The 12,740-nt window shown below is 52.7% G+C and overlaps 1 long non-coding RNA gene across 1 annotated transcript; it reads left to right on the plus strand.

Moving 5' to 3' along the window:
• The first annotated feature begins 1,684 nt into the window (after positions 1-1,684).
• LOC140458896 (uncharacterized) lies at positions 1,685-5,372 on the plus strand. The gene is made up of 3 exons (XR_011953728.1): positions 1,685-2,441; positions 3,691-3,789; positions 5,231-5,372. It is a non-coding gene; the product is annotated as an uncharacterized lncRNA (long non-coding RNA).
• The last annotated feature ends 7,368 nt before the right edge of the window (positions 5,373-12,740 follow it).

Consider the following 12,740-nt stretch of genomic DNA (forward strand, 5'->3'; position numbering starts at 1 on the left):
GAGCTTTACTTTAAGTCTAACCCTGTGCTGTCCCTTTCCTGGGAGTGTTCAATGGGGACTGTGGTGAGGCAGCTTTACTTGCAGCTCAAAAGAGTAGAGAAAGTTTTACTCTCAGTTGAAAGAAGCAGAGGGAAGTTTACAGTTTGACAGTAGGGAAAACGTTACCTTCACTTCAATAGAGGGACCTTTACTCTAACTCCATGCTGTTTTTGACCTGAGAGTGTTTGATGGAGACAGTGTCATCAGGCTTTAATTCTGTTTGAGTGTAGAGGATGCTTTACTGTTTACTGAATCCAATCTGTAGCCACTCAAGTAGATAGGGGAGGTAAGGAAGGTGTATTGAATGCTTGCCTTTATTGGTCAGGAAATTGAGTATAAGGGTCAGAATGTCATGTTGCAGCTTTGTAAGACTTTGGTTAGGCCACACTTGCGTTCAGTTCTGGTTGCTACACTTAGAGGAAGGATGTGGAGGCCTTGAAGAGGGTGCAGAAGAAATTCACCAGGATCCTGCCTGGGTTAGAGAGTATGAGCTACAAGGAGAGGCTGGAAAAAACGAAAGTTAAAAATCACACAACACCAGGTTATAGTCCAACAGGTTTATTTGGAAGCACTAGCTTTTGGAGCGCTGCTCCATCATCAGGTAGCTGTGGAGTATAAGATCATAGGACACAGAATTTATAGCAAAAGTTTACAGTGTGATGTAACTGAAATTATATATTGAAAAAGACCTGGATTATTTGTTTAGTATCTCATCTGTTAGAATGACCATGATAGTTTCACAACTTTCATATGTAAATCATAAACTTTTTTATAAAAGTTACATTCTCAGGTTAACTTTAACAATTGGTGTCAGGCCAGATAAGATGTTGAAGGTGTTAGCCCCCTGTGTTCTGTTGTCTGTGCCATAATATTTCGACTGATTCTAATCTAAAAAATGAGTTAACAGAGTCTTACATGGATTCATGCAGTTTTTGAGCAAAGTACAATGTAACTCTGCAAGTACAAATTCACCCCACAAACATATATGTGTATATGTGTGTGTGTGAGAGTATAAAGGGGTCCACATATGTGAGTGTGGGAGTGTCTGTGTGCATGTCTATGTATAGGATTGTGTGTGTGTGCGTGTGTGTGTGTATATATAGTGCAATGGTGGTCACCTGTAGTGTGACATGAACCCAAGGTCCCGGTTGAGGCCCTCCCTATGGGTATTGAACTTAGCGATCAGCCTCTGCTCGGCCACTTTTCGCTGCTGCCTGTCCCGAAGTCAGCCTCGGAGGATGGTCACCCGAAGGTCCGAGGTTGAATGTTCTGGATCACTGAAGTGTTCTCTAACTGGGGGCGAACACCTTCAACATATTATCTGGACTGACACCAATTGTTAAAGTTAACCTGAGAATGTAACTTTTAAAAAATAAATTGTGATTTACATATGAAAGAAGCGAAACGATCATTGTCATTCTAACAGCTGAGAGACTTGACAAACAATCAAGGTATTTTTCAATGTATAATTTCAGTTACATCACACTGTAAACTTTTGCTATAAATTCTGTCTTACAATTGTGCCCTCCACAACCACCTGATGAAGAAGCAACACTCCGAAAGCTAGTGCTTCCAATTAAACCTGTTGGACTATAACCTGGTGTTGTGTGATTTTTTAACTTTGTACACCCCAGTCCAACGCCGGCATCTCCAAATCAGGAAAAAACCCAGGTTGTTTTCTCGGAGTGACGGAGGCTGAGGGGCGATTTGAAGAAAAGTCCAAGAAATTCTGAGATGCACAGTTAGGGTTGATCGTCAGAATGCTTTTCCCAAAGTGAAATGTCTAAATTTAGGGGGCATGCGTTCAATGTGAGGGAAGGAAAGTTCAAAGGAGATGTGAGGGGCAGGATGTTTACACAGAGAGTGGTAGGTGTGTGGAACCCACTGCCAGGAGTGGTGGCGGAGGCAGATACGACAGGAGTGTGTCTAAGAGACTTTTAGAGAAGCTCAGAGTCTGCAGGAACGTGGGACATGGAACAGAGGCAGGCAGCAGGGATTAGTTTAATTTGGCATCCTGTTCAACACAGCATTGTGGGCCGAAGGGCCCGTCCCTGTGCTGTATTGTTCTGTGTCCCATCTCCTAACACAATGTTGTCTCTGTCCTGAGTGTGTTTGATGAATCACTGTACAGGCAGCTAAGTGTAGCGGGAGCTTTCCACCGTCTCTAACAGTGTTATCCTCGGTGTGCTGATTGTTGACACTGGCTGTAAATGCTGTATTTCCCAGTCCCTCTCGGGGCCTGACCCCCAGGCCGAGCGACCTCCTATCCTGTTGGTGAAGGTACGTCGAGGCTGGAGTTCGACTCCTGCGGAGATCGCGAAGGAGTTTGCCACATTTTGCTCGCTGGACGTCAGGAAGGAGAGTTCAAGGCAATACCTGCTCGCCACAAATGAATGGAAGGGGTGAGTGGTCAAAAATCAGGAGGGGTCAGCTGGGGAAAACGTAGCCAGTGTCGTCCCCCTTTAAACTGGACTCCTGACAGGGAGAGACTCCCTCTTTAAACACCATCCCTGACACAGCAGGAAAGATTCTTGTTTAAATAGAGCCTTTGACTGATAGAGAGAGAGATGGACTCACTCTTTACCAGGGTCCCTCACATAGGGAGACATTCCTTTTTAAACAGGGCCCATGTCAGAGAGAGAGAGACGTCCCTCTTTAAGCACAGTCCTGGCAGAGAGAGAGAGATGGACTCCCTCTTTACCAAGGTCTGTCACAGAGGGAGATTCCTTCTTTGAACAGGGCCCCTGTCAGAGGGAGAGAAACCCCCCTCTTTTAACAGGGCTCTTGACAGAGAGAGAGAGAGACTCTCTCTTTAAACACTGTCCTGGCAGAGAGAGAGTCTCCCTCCTTAAACAGTGTCCCTGAGAGAGAGGGAGACTCCCTCTTTCAACAGGGCCCTTGACAATGAGAGAGAGAGAGAGAGAGAGAGACTCCCTCTTTAAACAGAGGTAGAGATGGACTCCCTCTTTACCAGGGTCCCTTACAGACGGAGATTCCCTCTTTAAACAGGGCCCCTGACAGAGAGAGAAAAACTCCCTCTTTTAACAGGGCCCTTGACAGAGAGAGTCTGCCTCTTTAAACACTGTCCGTCTCCCTCCTTAAACAGTGTCTCTGATAGAGAGAGTGAGTGTCCCTCTTTAAACAGGGTCCCTGGGAGAGAGAGAGAGAGAGAGGCAGACTCCCTCTTTTAACAGGGCCCTTGACAGAGAGAGATTCCTTCTTTAAACACTGTACTGGCAGAGGGAGAGTCTCCCTCCTTAAACAGCATCCCTGATAGAGAGGAGAGAGTCCCTTTTTAAATAGAGTCCCTGAGAGACAGAGAGAGAGACTTCCTCTTTCAGTAGGGCTCTTGACAGAGAGAGGAGAAAGTCCCTCGTTAAACGCTGTCCCTGACAGAGTGAGACAGAGTTGAAAAGTGTGGTGCTGGAAAAGCACCAGCAGGTCAGACAGCATCTGAGGAGCAGGAGAGTCATTTCGGGCATAAGCCCCTCATCAGGGATGTCCTTCATCAAGGAGAGAATCTCTCTGTAAACAGAGACTTCTGTCAGTGTGTCCAGTGACACACTCATATCCTGTCAGTGAGTGAATAAAGATCACTCGCGTGGTGGATGTTAAATTCCCAAGGTCTGACCCCATGACCTTCTGTTTCAGGGCCAGGAAGATCTTGCGAACCTATCGATCCCATCCTGTTTTCCAAGTAGAACCTTATCGCTATTGGTCCCACTCGGGGACTGTGACCAGCACTTTCAGGCAGGTATTGTGAATGGAAGTAGGGGATTCAAGCTCTTCCTGAGACAAGACCATCCCCTCTTGGCAAGTTGGGTTGTAGTAACAGCAGTGGCCACTGCCCTCCCAGTGGCGCAGGGTTGCTGCTTTCTGATTCGCCACCCCCTCCAGGGGAATCCATCCCCCTTTCACACAGTACTGACCCTCCAAAAGTGCAGCTCTCTCGGTACGGCCTCCCCTGACAGTGCGGCAGTCCCTCAGCACTGACCCTCCGACAGTGCGGCAGTCCCTCAGCACTGACCCTCCGACAGTGCGGCAGTCCCTCAGCACTGACCCTCCGACAGTGCGGCAGTCCCTCAGCACTGACCCTCCGACAGTGCGGCAGTCCCTCAGCACTGACCCTCCGACAGTGCGGCAGTCCCTCAGCACTGACCCTCCGACAGTGCGGCAGTCCCTCAGCACTGACCCTCCGACAGTGCGGCAGTCCCTCAGCACTGACCCTCCGACAGTGCGGCAGTCCCTCAGCACTGACCCTCCGACAGTGCGGCAGTCCCTCAGCACTGACCCTCCGACAGTGCGGCAGTCCCTCAGCACTGACCCTCCGACAGTGCGGCAGTCCCTCAGCACTGACCCTCCGACAGTGCGGCAGTCCCTCAGCACTGACCCTCCGACAGTGCGGCAGTCCCTCAGCACTGACCCTCCGACAGTGCGGCAGTCCCTCAGCACTGACCCTCCGACAGTGCGGCAGTCCCTCAGCACTGACCCTCCGACAGTGCGGCAGTCCCTCAGCACTGACCCTCCGACAGTGCGGCAGTCCCTCAGCACTGACCCTCCGACAGTGCGGCACTCCCTCAGCACTGACCCTCCGACAGTGCGGCACTCCCTCAGCACTGACCCTCCGACAGTGCGGCACTCCCTCAGCACTGACCCTCCGACAGTGCGGCACTCCCTCAGCACTGACCCTCCGACAGTGCGGCACTCCCTCAGCACTGACCCTCCGACAGTGCGGCACTCCCTCAGCACTGACCCTCCGACAGTGCGGCACTCCCTCAGCACTGACCCTCCGACAGTGCGGCACTCCCTCAGCACTGACCCGCCGACAGTGCGGCACTCCCTCAGCACTGACCCGCCGACAGTGCGGCACTCCCTCAGCACTGACCCGCCGACAGTGCGGCACTCCCTCAGCACTGACCCACCGACATTGCCCACTCCCTCAGCACTGACCCGCCGACAGTGCGCACTCCCTCAGCACTGACCCTCCGACATTGCCCACTCCCTCAGCACTGACCCTCCGACATTGCCCACTCCCTCAGCACTGACCCTCCGACATTGCCCACTCCCTCAGCATTGCCCCTCCGACAGTGCGGCGCTCCCTCAGCACTGACCCTCCGACAGTACGGCGCTCCCTCAGCACTGACCTCACATTGAACATCTACCTATATAATATCTTCTGCTCCTCCCACAGGCTGTGTTGCTCGCTGGCTCTTGCCACAATGCTGGTGTTCTTCTTGGGCCGACCTGCTTAGGTTTGACTTCTGGTTTGTTCGAATTCTCTTGAGGAAGAGAGGAAGGTGACGGAAGTGTATTGTGCTCTCACCCCAATAAAAGTGACCCTTTTCTCTTTTTCTGTTGAGTCTCTGTCTTGCTCTGTTCATCTGCAGCATCTTCCAAACTTGCCATATCCAAAATCTCAAGTGTCAGGGACTTTCAAAAGAGCTAGCACAGGCTCAGTGGGCTGAACAAGCTCACGTTCTGCACTCCCTGTTTCTTATATAATGCAGCCCAGAAAGAAAGCATTCATGTTGGCGTTCTGTCTCTGGGTCCGAGTTGAGAGGGTTTGCATGGGTGGAGGGTTTTTATTCTTTCCCCTGTCTGTTTGGCATGTCGTTTCTAGGGTTTGAGTGGAATTGATGGGCCAAATGGCTTGCTTCCACAAGGTGGGGATTCTGTGATTCAATGAACCTTAAAAAGAGACGCCAGTCAGTGTGCAGATATCCCCCAGAGAGAGGGGGAGGGGGAGGAGGAACTGAGACACCAGTCTGTGTGCAGATATCTGTCAGAGACAGGGGGAGGGGGAGGAGGAACAGAGAGGCACCAGTCAGTGTGCAGGTTATCTCTCTCTCCCTTCCTTTACCACCACCTCCTCCATCCTTCTCCCCCCACCCCCCCCTCCGGTCTCAGGGAGATATCTGTACACTGACTGGTGTGTCTCAGTCTCCTCTCTCCGTCAGAGACATATCTGTACACTGGTGTCTCAGTCCCCTTTCTCTCTCAGGGAGGTATCTGTACACTGACTAGTATCTCTCAGCTCCCATCCCTGCTCCGTCTGGGAGATATCTGTACACTGACAGGTGTCTTTCAGCATTCCCCCCCCGCCCCCCCCCCCGCAACCCCTCCTCACCTCTTTCCCCCCCCCCCTCCCCACCCCAGGAAGGGCCAAATGGACTACTCCTATTTTCTGTTTATATGTAAATAATGAGACTGAAACAGCACAGACCTCTCCCCCCCCCCCCCCCCCCCCCAGCCCTCTCCCTTGACACTCCCTCCTTCTCTCACTCACCCTTCCTCTTCCCGAACTTCCCTACCCCCATATGCTCTTTCTCCACCTCTCCTTTGCCATTCTTTTCTCTCTCATATGTACCTTGCATGCATTCTCACCCTCTTCTCCCTCACTCCCCAATCATCCTCTCCCTCTTCTCCATTGGCCTCTCTCCTGTTTTCTCCCTCCTGTCCTCCTTACCCTGTCTCTGGCCCACACAGCACCTCCCTCGCTGCCGAGACCCTCTGGTTACACATTGCCCTTGTTTCCACGCTGTCAGGGAGAGGTTAAAGTGAGGACTCAGCAGGAAACTGCAGTGTCAGCTGTTTGATTTATTTATCCTGAGGGTCACTGATAAATCGAAGGGGCCTGATGGAATTCTGTCCTCAGCGACAGCCAGACTATGACCCTGGACCTTGGAGCAATCAATAAATTGTGCAATTAGTCATTAGACTTCTGTCCACACAGACCAGCCTGTGCTTTTAAATAAACAACAATACACCTAAAACGTTCTGGCCCCTGTTTTCATCCAGTGAGATACCTGCCAGCGAGCGCCTGCTGTACTCCAACTCGACCAACACCAAACACTCCGCTTGGTTTCAAATCCCTCATTGATTCACCTCCTCCCTACCTTTGAACCCTCCTCCAGCCCTACACGGTACCCTATCTCTGTAACCTCCTCCAGCCTGTACACCCCTCCCTATCTCTGTAACCCTTCCAGCCTGTACGCCAATCCTCATCTCTCTCTCACCCTCCAGCCCCTCCCTATCTCTGTAACCACCTCCAGCCCCTAAAACCCTCCCTATCCCTGTAACCCCCTCCAGCGCCTACACCCCTTCTCTATCTCTGTTACCCCCTACACCCCCTCCCTATCTCTGTAACCCCCTCCAGCCCCACACCCCTCCCTATCCCTGTAACCCCCTCCAGCGCCTACACCCCTTCTCTATCTCTGTTACCCCCTACACCCCCTCCCTATCTCTGTAACCCCCTCCAGCCCCACACCCCTCCCTATCTTTGAGCCCTCTTCCAGCCCCTATACCCCTCCCTATTTCTGTAACTCTCTCCAGTCCCCACACCCCCCCATCTTTGAACTCTCCTCCAGCCCCAAATCCCTCCCTACCTCTCTAACCCCCTCCAGCCCTACACTGTACCCCATCTCTGTAACCCCCTTCAGCCTGTACGCCCACTTTCATCTCTCTAACCTCCTCCAGCCCCCATACCCCAACCATCTCTGTAACCTCCTCTAGCCCCTACACCCCTCCCTATCTCTGTAACCCGCTACACCCCTCCGTTTCCCTGTAACCCCCTCCAGCCCCTACATCTCCCCCCTATCTCTGTGAAACCCCTCCAGATCCGACACCCCTCCCTATCCCAGTAACCCCCTCCAGCCCCTACACCCCTCCCTATCCCAGTAACCCCCTCCAGCCCCTACACCCCTCCCTATCTCTGTAACCCCCTTCAGTCCCTACATCCCTCCCTATCCCTGTAACCACCTCCAGTCCCTACACCCCTCCCTATCTCTGTAGCCCCCTCCAGCCCCTACACCACCTCCCTATCTCTGTAACCCCCTCCAGCCCCTAGACCCCCTTCCTATCTCTGTTACTCCCTCCCGTCCCTACATCACTCCCTATCTCTGTAAACTAGTCCAGCCCCGACACCCCTCCCTATCTCTGTAACCCGCTACACCCCTCCGTTTCCCTGTAACCCCCTCCAGCCCCTACATCTCCCCCCTATCTCTGTGAAACCCCTCCAGATCCGACACCCCTCCCTATCCCAGTAACCCCCTCCAGCGCCTACACCCCTTCTCTATCTCTGTTACCCCCTACACCCCCTCCCTATCTCTGTAACCCCCTCCAGCCCCACACCCCTCCCTATCTTTGAGCCCTCTTCCAGCCCCTACACCCCTCCCTATTTCTGTAACTCTCTCCAGTCCCCACACCCCCCCATCTTTGAACTCTCCTCCAGCCCCAAATCCCTCCCTACCTCTCTAACCCCCTCCAGCCCTACACTGTACCCCATCTCTGTAACCCCCTTCAGCCTGTACGCCCACTTTCATCTCTCTAACCTCCTCCAGCCCCCATACCCCAACCATCTCTGTAACCTCCTCTAGCCCCTACACCCCTCCCTATCTCTGTAACCCGCTACACCCCTCCGTTTCCCTGTAACCCCCTCCAGCCCCTACATCTCCCCCCTATCTCTGTGAAACCCCTCCAGATCCGACACCCCTCCCTATCCCAGTAACCCCCTCCAGCCCCTACACCCCTCCCTATCCCAGTAACCCCCTCCAGCCCCTACACCCCTCCCTATCTCTGTAACCCCCTTCAGTCCCTACATCCCTCCCTATCCCTGTAACCACCTCCAGTCCCTACACCCCCTCCCTATCTCTGTAGCCCCCTCCAGCCCCTACACCACCTCCCTATCTCTGTAACCCCCTCCAGCCCCTAGACCCCCTTCCTATCTCTGTTACTCCCTCCCGTCCCTACATCACTCCCTATCTCTGTAAACTAGTCCAGCCCCGACACCCCTCCCTATCTCTGTAACCCTCTCCAGCCCATACATACCCTCCCTATCCCTGTAACCACCTGAAGCCCCTACACCCCTCCTTATCCCTGTAACCCCCTCCAGCCCATACATACCCTCCCTATCCCTGTAACCCTCTCCAGCCACTACACCTCTCCCTATCTCTGTAACCCCCTCCAGCCCCTACATCCCCTCCCTCTCCCTATAACCATCTCCAGCCCCTACACCCTTCCCTATCTCTATAACCCCTCCAGCCCCGACACCCCTCCCTATCCCTGTAACCCTCTCCCTATCTCTGTAACCCACTCCAGCCCCCTCTCCCTATCTCTGTAACCACCTCCAGCCCCTACACCCCTCCCTATCCCTGTAACCGGATCCAGCCCCTACACCCCCTCCCTATCTCTGTAAACTCCTCAAGCCCCTACACACCTCCCTAACTCTGTAACACCCTCCAGCCCCTACATCCCCTCCCTGTCTCTGTAACCACCACCAGCCCCTACACGCCTCCCTATCTCTGTAACTCCCTCCAGCCCCTATACCCCTCCCTATCCATGTAACCACTTCCAGCCTCTACACCCCTCCCTATCTCTGTAAACCCTCCATCCCCTACACCTCTCACTATCCCTGTAACCACCTCCAGCCCCTACACCTCTCCCTATCTCTGTAAACCCCTCCAGCCCCTACACCCCCTCCCTATCTCTGTAACCCCCTCCAGCCCCTACACCCCCTCCCTATCTCTGTAACCCCCCTCCAGCCTGTACACCCCCCTTCATCTCTCTAACTTCCTCCAGTCCCCATATCCCAACCGTCTCTGTAACCTCCTCCAGCCCTACATCCATTATTATCCCTGTAACCCCCTCCAGCCGCTACATCCTCTCCCTATCTCTGTAACTCCCTCCAGCCCCTACATTCCTCGCTAACCCTGTAACCACCTCCAGCCCCTACACCCCTCCCTGTCTCTGTAACCACCTCCAGCCCTTACACTCCTCCCTTTCCTTGTAACCACTTCCAGCCCCTACACCTCTCCCTATCTCTGTAACCCACTGCAGCCCCCACACCCCTCCCTATCTCTGTAACCCCCTCCAATCCCTACACCCCTCCCTGTCTCTGTAATCCCCTCCAATCCCTACACCCCTCCCTGTCTCTGTAAACCACTCCAGCCGCTACACCCCTCCCTATCTCTGTAACCGCCTACACCCTTCCCTTTCCCTGTAACCACTTCCAGCCCCTACACCCCTTCCGAACTCTGTAACCCCATCCAGCCCCTGCACCCCTCCTAATCTCTGTAACCCTCTCAAGCCTGTACACCCCCCTTCATCTCTCTAACTTCCTCCAGTCCCCATACGCCAACTGTCTCTGTAACCCACTCCAGCCCCTACATCCCCTCCCTATCTCTGTAACCCCCTCCAGCCCGTACACCCCTCCCTATCTCTGTAACCCCGTCCAGCCCATACATCCCCCTCCCTATCTCTTGTAAGCCCCCCCCCCCCCCAGCCCCTACATCCCTCCCTGTCTCTGTGTCCCCTTCTAGTCCTTACAATCTCTCCATGATCTCTGCAGCCCCTCCGCACCATCGCTGCACCCCTGGCGGCCCAGCCTACAGCTGCATTGGGCTCGGAAGTCAGCAATTTCCTCAACCCATTTTGCCCCCGCCCCCTCGCTGCTTTATCTCTCACCTCCCTTCAGTTGCTCCTTAAAACATCCCTGTTTCAACTGAACCCCTGGTCACCTGCCCCAGGATGTGTTGTTTGGCTTAAGATCAATTTCAGTTTGATTTAAACTCCTGTGAGTACATTGAACTGGAGCAGTGGGCCTATCAGTGAGTCAAGCGAATGCCCGATTATCTTAAACTGCACACTCTTACTCTCTCCCTATAACCCTCAAGTTTTGTTTGAATATCCAAAGCTCCTTTGGATAAAAAGACTCATTTGGACATGTTTATCTGTTTTGGTACTAATTAAATGCAGATTATTGTCTCTGGCTCAGTTCCTGCGGTCCTTAGAATGTCGAATCACAAAATCCTTACTGTGCGGAAACAGGCCATTCAAGTCCACACCAACCCTCACAAGAGCATCACACCCAATCCCTGTAACTCTGCATTTCTCTTGGTTAACCCACCTAACCTGCATATCCCTGAACACTATAGGCAATTTAATATGGCCAATGCACCCTAACCTCCACATCTTTGGGCTATGGGAGGAAACCAGAGCACCCAGAGGAAACCCACGCAGACACAGGGAGAACATGCAAACTCCACACAGTCACCCGAGGATGGAATCAAACCCAGGTCCCTGGCACTGTGAGGCAGCAGTGCTAGCCACTGAGCCACCATGCCATCCTATTTCAGGTACCCTTTATTCCTCTCTGACATTTGGGTGTTGCTGGCTGGGTCAATAATTACTGTCCATCCCTAACTGCCCGCAAAAAGGTAGTGACGAGCTGCATTCTTGAACCACAGCAGTTTGTGGAACATAGGAACACCCCCCCCCCCACCCCCCTGCCATTAGGAAGGCACTTCCAGGATTTTGACCCAGTGACACTGAGGGAATGGTGATATATTTCTAAGTCAGTAAGGTGTGTGACTTGGAGGGTAAATTGCAGGGAGTGGCGTTCCTATCTTTCTGTTGCCCTTGTCCTTCTAGATGCAAGTCAGCGTGGGTTTGGAAGGTGCTGTCAAAGGATCTTGAGTGAATTTCTGTGGTTCATCTCGGACATAGTACACACCGTTGCTACTGAATGTTGGTAGTGGAGGGACCAGGTGGAGTCATACAGCTCGGAAACAGACCCTTTGGCCCAACCTGTCCATGCTGACCAGGTTTCCAAAAATGAGTGTGTCCCATTTGCCTGCACTTGCCCCATATTCCTCCAAACCATTGCTATCCATGTAGCTGTCCAAATGTCTTATAATTGTACCAGCCTCTACCACTTCCTCCGGCAGCTTATTCCATATTTACGCCGCCCTTGGTGTGTGGCACGATGGCACAGTGGTTAGCACTGCTGCCTCACAGCGCCAGAGACCCGGGTTCAATTCCCACCTCAGGCGACTGACTGTGTGGAGTTTGCACATTCTCCCCGTGTCTGTGTGGGTTTCCTCCGAGTGCTCCGGTTTCCTCCCACAGTCCAAAGATGTGCAGGCCAGGTGAATTGCCCATGCTAAATTGCCCATAGTGTTAGGTAAGGGGTAAATGTATGGGTATGGGTGGGTTGCGCTTCGGCGGGGTGGTGTGGACTTGTTAGGCTGAAGGGCCTGTTTCCACACTGTAATGTAAACTAATCTAATCTGTGTGAAAAAGTTGCCCCTCAGGTCCCTTTTAAATCTTTCTCCTCTCACTTCAAACCTGTTGTCCTCCAGTTTTGGACTCCCCTACCCTGTGGAAAAAAAACCCCTTGGCTATTCACCTTATCTATGCCCTTTGTGGTTTTACAAATCTCGATAACCCCTCAACCTCCTTATGCTCCAAGGAAAATCATCTCAGCCTCTCCTTAAAATTCAAACTCTTCAATCTCGGTAACATCCTCGTAAATCATTTTTTTTTCACCCATTCCAGTTTAATAACATCCTTCGTACAGCAAGGTGACAAGAGATCGGTGGATGTGGTGCCAATCACTGCTTTGTTGTGGATGGTATCAAGTTTCTTGAGCGTTGCTGGACCCGCTCCCATCCAGGGCAAGTGGGGAATATTCCATCCCAGGTCAGGCAGCATCTGAGGAGCAGGGAAATCGACATTTCGGGCAAAAAAACCCGACATCTATTCCTGATGAAGGGCTTTTGCCTGAAATGTTGATTTTTCTGCTCCTCGGATGCTGCCTGACCTGCTGTGCTTTTCCAGCACCACTCTGATCTAAAGTCTGGTTTCCAGCATCTGCAGTCCTCACTTTTGCCTAATATTCCATCACACTCCTGACTTGCACCTTG

Source organism: Chiloscyllium punctatum, chromosome 34 (assembly GCF_047496795.1).
Source record: "Chiloscyllium punctatum isolate Juve2018m chromosome 34, sChiPun1.3, whole genome shotgun sequence".
Lineage (NCBI taxonomy): Eukaryota > Metazoa > Chordata > Chondrichthyes > Orectolobiformes > Hemiscylliidae > Chiloscyllium > Chiloscyllium punctatum.